Below are 12,070 nucleotides of genomic sequence, written 5' to 3'. Positions count from 1 at the left end.
CAGCATGAAATAAACCTTTACTTGTTGACGCAGCTACCTACTTGAACATGCTGATTAATGCCCATTTATACATTAACCTCGCTTATGAAGCCGCACAGTTATTCACAAAAAAAGCACTCTCCCCCAAAACCCCAAATTTCCAGGTCAAAACTTTTACAAAGTTACAAAACTTGAAAAAAATATATACTGTACATTGAACTTGAAAAAGTAAATATGTCTCAGCAGAAATATTTTTGTACAAATCCATTTAATACACAGAAAAAAATGTAATATATCAATTTACACACTGCCACACTCACAACGAAAAGCCTCAAAATGAATGGATGGATTTTTCTAGAATGGCGACTTGCTTCCTCTTAATAACAAATAACATCCTTGCATGATGTACATCTTATATAAAGTCAAAGTTGATAGCCATTAACCACTGTTTTACCCTGAGTTCATCAGTTTGACATACCATACTATGACTAGTGAGCTGAACATATACAAGTTCATCTTACAAGGAAAACTATCAGGGATGTACTGTAGTGCCTGTTAAGAGCATGCAGATTTGAATACATACCTTTAAACAACTGTCATGCTGATGAGACATAATAAGAAAAAAAAACAACAACTGTCTGTAGCTGCTAGGTTTGTCTCTTTAGACAAGTTTTAGATAGTTCTCCCTTTGGCATTGTGAAATGGCAATAGTTAATTAATATTAATTCCCATAATATATAGCTACATAATTTTTACTACAGTACATACATTAATACCATTTGGAAGTCTTTATTAAATCATTTTATGACAAAAACCCTGCATGTCAAGCAGTAAAATGATGTTTTTCCTCTGAAGATCGAGCTGTGCTCCCTGAAACCAGGGAATCAAACCGTTTAATGCGGTATTGTTATTGTTGATTCAACAGCTGTGATTGGGTTGTGCACATTAAACAATGGCTTATTCTGAAACAGGCCTGCACAAATCCAGAGCAGGGAAGATTTATAGATCCCAGAGACAACAGAAATGAGATGCTGTCATCCCCTGGCTCAGATCCCTGCATTGCTAGATCACACAGGTCTGTAACTGAACCAGAGCTTTATTCAAAACAAGCCTCCCTCCCGACAGTCAAGTGCAAGAGGTGCCTCTAATCACAGTTCAAGAATAGGGCACTACTTGCTGCAAGATGCAATTGATTAATGAATGAATGGGTAGACTTTGGCTGGAGACATTTATACTGTACAGCTGCACCTGAAAATTATGTAATTTCAGCCATAACCAGATCCTGATCTAGTCCTGACATAGGGCTGGGCACTGAAATGCATCCCAATTGCTTTATTCACTTGAAAATGATTAATCAGTGCACTTGTGCTTGATGTCCCACATAATCATGTGCAAATGTTAAATATGACTGTGGAAATTTCATGCTACATCACGTAAATGTGGAAGAAATTATTTCTGCCTTTTTTAATAGAGGGAAGAACAAGCCTGAACTTCTCCCTCTGGCAGCTGTGGAAAACATTTTAAAGAATGAGAAGAAGGGGGCTCTTTAGTCCTAGAGTTACCTTATTTGAAAACGCACTATTGGAAGAAGGATCCTCTTACTCTCTTCCTTGTGGGTTTTATCACCCAGACCTCCAAGAAAAAGCCCCTGAATGTCGATACGTCATCTCTGTAGCTTATTCTCTTTAATTACAGCTTTAATAAAAGGCGATTTGTAACAGCAGATAGATGTGGGCCCCATACATAAAATCCCCAGTCCAGCTGCTTCAGTATCGTCAGCTGGCTCAGGTACAGTAACTGGCAGTGGAGAAAGCAAAGAAATTGCACTGAGGCATCAGCTGAAAGCAAGTTAATCCACTGAGGATCAAACTGATTAACTAAATTAAGCAAATACCAGATAGGGCTGTTTAACTTAACCTAGGTTCACTTTGAACTGCAAAAGCTGCAACTTACTTGCAGTTTTTCTGTTTGACTTCTGTTTTAGTCTTGGTAATCACCGTGCAATTCCTCATGCTTTTTTAAAAAATAAACGTAAATGGAAAACTCTGTAAGCCAGCAGAAAGCAGAGAACCTGTTTTAGTCACCATGAACACCATCTGCAGAGCTGGATCTGTTTTGCCAGGGTACAAAAGGCACTTCATTACACCACCCCTTTCAGAAGGAGCATAAAATAAGCCCCTTGGATCCTGCAGAGCAGTTTCACATCACTCATGAGGATTTTCTGTACTCTTTTTACATTCACCTCGGTCAGGTCACCCTGACTACTTTTAAATAAGAACACAACCTGCATTTTGGGCTACTATACAACCCCACATCATTAAAGTTACATGTTTTGGAGTATCTCTTCAAAAATATGTGAAAAGAAAGTTAACGAAAAAGCTATTGAAAAGCTATAGCATGAAGCTTCATTTGCAAATGGAGGTTTTGTTTGTCATTTGAAAGATACTGTACTGTAAATAAATATGTACACTAATACTGGTGCTTAGCTCAGATAATTGTGGAACAATACAATGACTAAACATTGTTTACTTATGCAAAGTACAAACTTGTTTTGTCTCATAAATACACCAGTCTACTAAAAACACTTACATAATTGTAATTATTCAATCAGTTCTAACATCCATAGTAAACACACTGGAAGAGCATTATAAATTGGAAATAACACAAACCATTTCTATTTCGTTTACTCCCTGAATGTGTTATGCTGTCCACTTGTTACTTGTTGTGCAAAGTGTTTATATAATAACAGCTAGAACATTAAATCACTCCATGAGTTAACAAACAGCACAACAAGTCTGTTAAAAACAGGCTTCAATTCTTTATCATGAACTATTATCAAAGGCCAGGAGTGTAGAAAGATGACCCACATTTAGCCACCTGGATGTACAGATAGTAAATCACCCGACATTAAAGCTACAAAAGAGAACTAAACTCTTAAAGGCATCCATCAATCACCACATCAGCGTCAGATTCCAAAGGCAAATAACATTCAAGTTGTATTGATCAGATATCTGCAAATGAAAACCTTGAAGAATACATGTTTCACCTACTGCTGATGGTAATTCCCTTTAGTCTGCTATAACCTACACTTACAACATCCAATACATTTCTGTAAATTGCTGATCTCTCCTCTCCTATTATTTCAAATGGATAATCTTTTCTGTCCATCATTGACTTTCCTAAGATGACTCCATATTTACATTGCAGGAACAAAATACTGGAAACAAAATTTGGGGTAAGAAATTCTTCTGCAAGCCACCTTCAGTGTTATAATGCATGGCAACACACTGATCTAGACACTCTCACACTCAAGGAGCACCTCAAGCTAACTAGCGAAGAGCTCAGCAGTGATGGATGTCCTATTGATCGTCCTATTGATCGTTTATTTTTGCACACTTATCTCTGGAAGAGGACCAAGATCAGCCTAACAGCAAATCTAGTCACAGTTCAAAGGGACAATGAAGAGTTCAGTGGTTCAGCGTTTGTCTAGATTCATGTCATGCCTTGACATTCACAGAGGTAAGTGACTGAAGACATAATCAAGGTTCAGTTAACAGTCCACTGGACAGATTTCTACACGGACATAGAAGTTAACATACTTTAGTCGGGTTTCTGATTACAGTCAAAAATCCCACATTCTTCCAAAAAATAAAAATAGAAGGAAAGAAGAAAACCAATTGCTTTAATCAAAAAGAAGCTACTAAGCACTACATCATAAATTTAAATATTAACAATAACCACTCCATTTGGTTATAGGCAAAATGAAGGACAACAAAGGGCAGAAGAAGGAACCATAAATTAACAAATAGCTCGCAGGAGTAAAGATTGAAGTATTTTATCTAGCTGACATGCTTGATAACCTGATTTGAGTGATGATGTCATGAACGGTGGAAAATTAGGGAGGTGTTTGTGAGTTGTTATGCCTTCAGAAGACATTTAATTCAAGCCTGTGTAAAGCCAAGAACAATTGGCTCTGTATATAAGCATATAAAAGAAATCAAAAGGAGGAAGAGGAAGAATCAGTCAGCAACAAATTGCCAACTTGGGAATCCAACTGTAGAGTATATTGATGAAGGTCTTAGTGTGGTAAAGCTGGGAAACTAGCACTCCTTTTGAACATTAGTTATTTAAAAAATGTGCATGATACAGCAAAGAAAAACTGCAAAGATCTTAATATGGTTATATACATGGATAGGTACATTATAAAGTTTAAAGTTTTATTATTTCATGCCTTTTAGCCATTAATGTCTGGGAACTGTATTAAGCTTTACAAAAGTGACCACTTGACCTTGATTTAACAGGACAGTTCCGACATGTGAATCAGGTCCCGATCCGTGTTCAGGGTTTTCAAGATGGCATTTGTTCCACAGTCGCTCCACATAGACCAGCACCCACTCAAGGTTCCATGAAACTATGCCAGGTGACACAGGCCCGTAATCGACTGACAGGTGGTGTAGCCAATTTGACATACAATAAACTCTAAAAGGAATCTATCAATTGAACCACCATTTCTGAGTCTTGCTGATCAGTTCTAGTGATTTGTCACATTAAATACTAAACATTTGGAACCTACAAGATATGTAATTTAAATTGACATGAAAAGGGTCTGGATTCATTAGCAAGACACTTTGTATGAGGACACAAACAGTGTCAGATAATTCCACTCAGTCTACATATTTTTAAATGTTTTACAAAGTAACACTCAAAAGCAGGCAGATATCCATTCAAAATCTGGCACTGAGAAGAATCCAGTGTAGTGGCTTTGCTTAACTACAGATGTGACAAAGTGTGGTCAGCTTGCACATGGCAGTTGTCTAGAGTTTACATCTAACTTTAGATTCTGAGAAGGATTAGAAGTCATATTCCCTATTTGTCATTCACTCTGTGAAGACAAATGCCATTCACTGTGCCAGAGTAGAACACTAATTACCATCCATCTTGTGGTTTACACAGGGGGAAAAACAGGAAAAGATGAAATAGCATGTTTTGAGGATAGAAATATAAACTGTACCCCTTTTTAATCTAATTATGGGCTTTCTCAACAAAATTTCTAAGATACAGTACCTTTTTTGGTAAATTGTACTGTTTTTTAATTACATTGAAAAGAAGGCTAAGTAGGGCATACTGGGAAAACAAACCTTTATATGGAAGGAGAGAGAAGCTGGAAGAAAAAGACTTTAAAACTGGCAAATTGTACTTTAACTTAAGTAAGTGGAAATGACACATCCAAAATCATAGCTGTACCACTCAGGTAACAACACATCCGGATAACGCAATTGGATTTGAAATCCCATTGATCTGTGGCTAAAAGTGCAAACCATTTAAACTGATGATTTAAAAAAATAAACAAATGCATCTGCTGTACAGTACATACATATATAATGCACATAACATCCTCCAGAAGCTTCTTTTAGCTAAGTGTTTGTGTGCTAAAAGCAGCACCCAAAGAATGCTTTGTGCCCTCCAATTCAAACCTTGCATGCAAAAAGTTAGAGGCTTTTGCTTCAGCTCTGCATGCTTCTGATATTAGTACATCTTTGGTTTCCATGGCAAATCTGTAAACTGCATCCAGCTTACAGTTCCAGCTCCATTTAAGCTGTGGCCTGGAAATTCCACCTGGTAACATTAACCAAAACTGGATCTGCCACACAGGGTCTTGACATCAGATATTTTTTTACTGCAGATTTTTTAAATTATAAATCTTGGCAAGTGTGTGTTTCATTGCAGCTATGTACATTTAGCATATTTGTATGACTTGATAACTTGTAAAATAAGAACTGTTCCAAAGGAAAACAAAAAAGTCTGTCTCTAGGCATGAACCAGATACATCCTTAATTGGAAGATAATCCACTGTTTTAAAAGGGAAACTGGACACTGTATTTCTATATTTCAGTAAAGCCAACAGTTCTCAAAATTGAACTTTATTTTATTGCAAAAAAAGTTGTTGGAAGATTTTTGTAGGTTATTTTTTTGGAGATTGGCAGGAAGCTAACTACCAATTTATCTGATTCCATGAGATCGTGCAATTTAAATGTGTTGTCATGGTTGCTTTTTATTCTTAGGAACACGGCTGCAATTGGATTTATTTCAGTAACACCATGTAGGAGTGACATTAATACTATTTGCAATTATTAAAAAAATTAAAAAAAACAACAGCAGCAAAATGAATTGTAGCCTGAACAGTCGATTTGGTATTTATACAGTACATATCAACTCTATACTTTGTGATTTATCATTCACAAGCCCCGTTATATTCAGGTTTCATCTGTTATCAGTGGGAATGCATTCTGTGATCTGCTAAATGTTATTTTTTCTTTCCTTTTGTTTATTTCCTTGTTTACCACCACATTATCCTAATTGATGAAGAACACAAGAGAATTATTTTCAAAGGGGAAAATCAAGCAGTTGTCCTAGGACACACAAACACTTGCGTGTGGAAATGACATTTTTGGAAATTCATTACGAAACTATTTTTAACTCGCCTGCCTGCCTGGATGTGCCCTTCTCTTTTCTGAACAACAAGATACAACGCTTTTCAAAGGCGACGAGCACATGTACTCACACAGATCCAGTTTCACACAGACTCTAAGCCAGGCTTTCCTCAGGAGCACCTGGACAACCTGGGTTTCTGCTCAGACTGTTTTCTCTCAAAGCCCTGAGCCTGAAGGGTAGGTTGCTTGCAGAAGCCGAACCCGGCATGCTGCCTTGACAAGCTAACACAAGATCTGCAGATAATTAAAACCCAGCTAAAAGCCAGTAATTGTTATCACTGCATGGAGGTGCTGGCACATTTCTAGAAAGCTGTTTCCTTTTGGAAAGCTGAAATTTTGAAGATTTCAAAAGCCTACAGCAGTCTTGTTTTCATGCAAAAAATAAGGTCTTCACACAACAATGATTTGAATATGCATTTTTATATTACTTTTATAAGACATAATTCAATATATATTTTCACTAAGAAAATGCTGCAATAACCATAGATGTGACCTTTAAACAAATCCATGGCATACCGCATATTCTGATGGTCTGAAATTTCGTCAGAAATTACTTTTTGCCAACTCTCCTGATTCATCTTGGGGTGGAATAACCACTGCATGACCATTGGATGATTACAAACGGTTCCCAAAGAGCTTATGGGATTGCAAAACCCTTAGAACATAACATGTAGTGTAAAAATGACAAACACATACACTTATGCCTTTCCACATACAATTTAAAAAAAATGCACATGAAATTTCAAATGATGATCACAGAGAGATCTTATCAAAGTACAGCCTGCAATCATTTCGAGACTTCTATGAGATTACTACAGCACAAATAAAATCGAAGACTGCTTTCAGTGCCACAATTCAACTACTCTCTGTGCTTGCAGACTCCTGCTCTGCTGTTCCGTCCCTGAGGCCGCTGTCTGGGACAGATTATGCTGGCCTAAGTCCAAGCTAGTGCCAGACCTCTCCGAATGTTCACTGATTAACAGAGCGTTCTTTGTGCTGAAATGACAAACCACAAAGTCAAGCCAACATCTGCAAGGGGGGGGGAGGATAATAATAATTTGAGTCTCAGCTGGTCATAGCTGGGGGTGGTTGTGGTGGGGGTGGGTGTTGAAACAATTGCATTGCAATAACTGAACTTTAAATTGTACCTTTGTGCAGTCCTGTGTCGCCCTCTTGATGAAACATTCTCTGATCTCAGAGACTACAAAAAATAAACTAACATTGAATAAGTTGGCTTTAATAAGCCTACAATTTTGTGGTTAAAAAATAAATATGATCTGTCTTCTCCTTTCATGTAGAACTGCATATGGAATCCAGGAAAAGCAGTGTATTATCCAGAGGTATATTATTCTAATATTATAATGAACAGCCTTCAAGTTTAGGGTGGGAGCTAAGAGCAGCTGCTTCAGTGAATAATGGGAAACAATATCAATTATTTTTTAGTCCAATCACAACGCTACAGGAGATCATTATTACTACTTCTCATTTTGACTTTTGCATATATAAAGTCAAGGCATATTATACTGATTTGGTCTAACAATATGTTATCTTTCATGATTCTATGAGGCCCTGAAGCACCCTTGTTTTTAGCCTCAGGATATTTTTTTTATTCTTCCAAATGATAAAAATGTAAATAAGATTTCATGCATGGTGATTTGAACAACTTTGTATTTTAGATCACTCCACAACATGCACACTCACTGTATTGGTACTGTAGCATGTCAGTCAAGTTAATCTATTTAATGGTCTGACTGCAATCTGATCATTTACACTTTTTATCAGTGCTTATTGCTCTTATTGCTTAATTTTGAAAATCTTCAAAAGGAATATGCAGTGCATTTTAAGAAAGATAATTCTGTGATCATAATTAACAAAATCATATGCTGTAAAACATATCAACTCATTTTGTGATGTCTTTATAGTTTTTCGGCTATTGACCAGCTTTCAGAAGGTCATTTTTGCATACTATTATTATTTGTCATCAGGATATAAAACTTTCTGATATAGGATGGATAGATAAAGATGACAACCAAATGCTCAGATTTTACGATTTGTCTTTCCTGTAGTACTTATCATCTCACACAAAAAACACTAAAAGCAGATCCCTGGACTAGCATACAAAGTTGCTTCTGTAGAAAGTTGACTGTCGTATTGTTGTATAGGTTTACTTAAGGCAATATGATATTACTGATCACCTGGGACCAAAATGAAAATGTCACATAAAAATAGTGAACACTAGCTTGATGGTACGGAGCCTCTAAACACATTGAAACCTCTGTTAAAGATCCAGTGACTTAAACACACTCAAAGAATGTATTGGAGAAGTGTACTGTTATATAAGGTGCAACTTCATCTTTTTATAAACACATCTTAATGGGTCACTGTGTTTGTTAGCTTGTCAATCAATGGAGCAACAACAGAACTGAATACACATTGAATCATGACATTTGCAGCTTTATAACAAATAGCTATGAAGCCATATTACCTGATCAATAATGCAATTACAACATACTGTACAATAAATAACAGCATTCTGAAAGGACCCCTAAAACCAAACTGCAGTGGTGTTAATGTTTGGCCCCTACCATCACAGGTCAAAGATTCTAGTGAATAACATAGTTGACACTGACAAATGAAAATGATGAATATCTAGCTAGTGTCTTTTTTTAATTCAAAGGAGCATGCCTTGTTAGAAAGACACTTGTGTAGCAGGTAGGAGTCACAGAATCATGGAGAAAGATGGAATTACCGTTAGTGCTACTAAGATAATTTTCCCATTTACCTTTCATAGATTTCACACACTACCCTTTATCAGCTTCACTTCAAAAGAAGGTGCATACAGAAACACAGGTACCAGAGCCAGCACTCATGTTCAGAACGTTTCACTACACTCATATATTCACATAATTATCCTGCTTTGCTTGTATTCAATGCAGGATGATATTCCACAAGCACTGGTGTGTCCCCCAGGCAAGCCTGTCAAAGATCCTTCTGTACTCAACCACTCAAGACAGAATAACAAATCTGTCCCTCATCTCTTGCCTGGCTAGGGGTCTACAGCACCCTAAAGCAGGGTGGGCTTTCTGACATCTACAAGCTGCAGATTAAACACATGGCCCAGTGCAAGGGTGCTCATGATTTAAAACTGAGCTTATTGAAAATATTTCACTGATGAGCTGTAGAAGAAAATGTAGAAGATAGCTTCACAGATGATCTAATTTATATATACTTGTCTTTAACAAATTCCTTCACTTTCTGCCAAATATTTTGTACACTGCAGTTCAACATGTATACAGTATATTAGGAGGGCCCTCAGTTTACTTTCTTTTGGATTCCTTTTTAGCAGTTCACTCTCAGTAAGGACACCCAAATACAACTCAATGTAAAATGAAATGTGAGTATCTGCACATCAACAGATCCACCATAAGCCTTGTCTGAGCAGATCTGCTGTGTGAGAACACCGACTTATACACACTGCTGGGTTTGTGGGTGGAAAGGTTCTCTTTTTTTCTGGTGATCCCAGAGACAGTCTCTGAAGTCCTCTGTGGATTAAGGAAAGGCTCACATGGATCTTGAAATAAACAAGTGAGATAAAAGACACAAACATACTGCATGTATTAATGTAGATATAAAAAAGAATACAACAGCAATTCCTGACTCAATTCCCTGCTGAGTGCACACACTCAAAAGATCAACCTCACAAAAGTTAAAAAATGTTCATGATCATAAAATGTACTCAAAGGAAATAAATGCTTGGGAGAAACAGATAATTTCCTCTCAAGCGATTACTGATATCCTTTAGCTTACCGTGTCTGTACTTTGACACAGTATATTTTTATTACCATTGAATTTCATAGAATTACTAAGCATTACTAACATTAAATGTAATATTTAAGAATTCCTAATAAAAAATTAGGTCAGTACGACTATGAGTAACTTTATCCATGATATTACATATTATATAAATGGTGAAAATATATATGCACTGGAATAGAAAAAAGAAAATTAGTAGCATGTACTTAAAGCTGTACATATCTGTCTTTGAATTTATAATTACAAAGACAGATATGTAGAGTAAAATGCTGAGGCATCAGTAATTTCAATCCAGGTGAAGAAAAAAAGCTTTATAAATGTGTCATATTACAAGTTTTCTAATGGGAACTGTTCGATGCAAAAATGCAACAACAATGAGCTTGCTGTATTCATTATAAGGAATCAGTCATATGGGAGCACTAAAATATAATTATTAAAATCTTTTGTTTTACAAGCACAGAGGAGAGTATGTGTTCCATTACCCGGCAATATTTACAGTAAATTTTTCTAACTTCATTAAATTGGCTCTCTTCTTATATAGTGCCTCTGCAGTTTTTTAATGGCAAAACAAAAACCTGTAAGCACTTTACAACAGGGTATTTGACCCTACAATTACAAGCCTCTGAGGATCCGTACCAATTAATCTATCCTAGGACTTGTTTCTTTTATTAAATTTGCTCCAGTAATTAATAAACTGCAAGTTACCGAGTCCATGGGTGTAATAGGTTGGAAATACCATAGGATAGAGAACTCCTCACTGAAAAGAAAAGGTGTGTGACACTGCAATTTATCACACAATAGCATCCAGTGTGAAACCTTGGTAAGTACAGGGTAGAGCATTATATGACAACAGTGTATAAAGGGGTAAAGTTCAGAGGAGTGATCAGTTGTATAAAGACTAAGGCAAGCACAGATCCAGTATGTCTCATGTCTACAGATATTTACAACAACAACAACGCCAACAAGGAGTCAAGGTGCAGCCTTCTCTCTAGTGTAGCCTCATTCTTCTCATTGTTGAACACCACCGAAAACATAACTAGAAAAGCTATATGGATTCCATTGGATATTCAAGGATTTACAGCTCTTTTACGTACAATCTTCAAATAGACACTGTAAGATTATGTTTATCATGCACAAGTCATGTGGGTATCTTATGTCCAAGCAGAAAACAGTGGGGGGTCTATGCTCAAACAGTATATATTGTATTTGATTATGATGCATAAATTCTAATCTGTTATCCAAAAGCAAATATCTTCATGTGACTTGATGTTTTAAATAAGCTAAATCTATATGTGCGTCTGTTTTAAATAGTAAAACATAACAAATTTCATTAGAAACTATGACGGTCTCTTCTTCCTTCAAAAAACAAATCTGTACAGCCATGCAACTTTTTACATGACTATATTGAATTACAACAAATACGCAATATGAAATTGTGCATTAAAAAGCATGCAATTGTATCTCAGGTGGATGGAGACACGAATAAGGAAATGAGATTTTAAGCCACTGACAAAACTCTTAAAGTACTCACTCTAGATAAGTAAAGCCCAATGATTGGAAAAAGAGTAATATAGGGCAATGCATAGAAAGGGCAACAAAAACCAAATAATTATAGATTAATACATTTTTACTATAATGCAAAGTTTAATGAATACATGAATAATCAATAATAACTCGACTGACATCCCAGCATATTGCAATAGAACTGGCAGTTATTTGTTCCCAATTGTATTTCTTAATAAAAACAGGTGCTGGCCAGCACAGGACTGATGTAGACATGTGCACTT

This window comes from Atractosteus spatula, chromosome 20 (assembly GCF_055471065.1).
Source record: "Atractosteus spatula isolate fAtrSpa1 chromosome 20, fAtrSpa1.hap1, whole genome shotgun sequence".
In the NCBI taxonomy this organism is placed as follows: Eukaryota; Metazoa; Chordata; class Actinopteri; order Semionotiformes; family Lepisosteidae; genus Atractosteus; species Atractosteus spatula.
Note: the sequence above shows the minus strand (reverse complement) of the source record.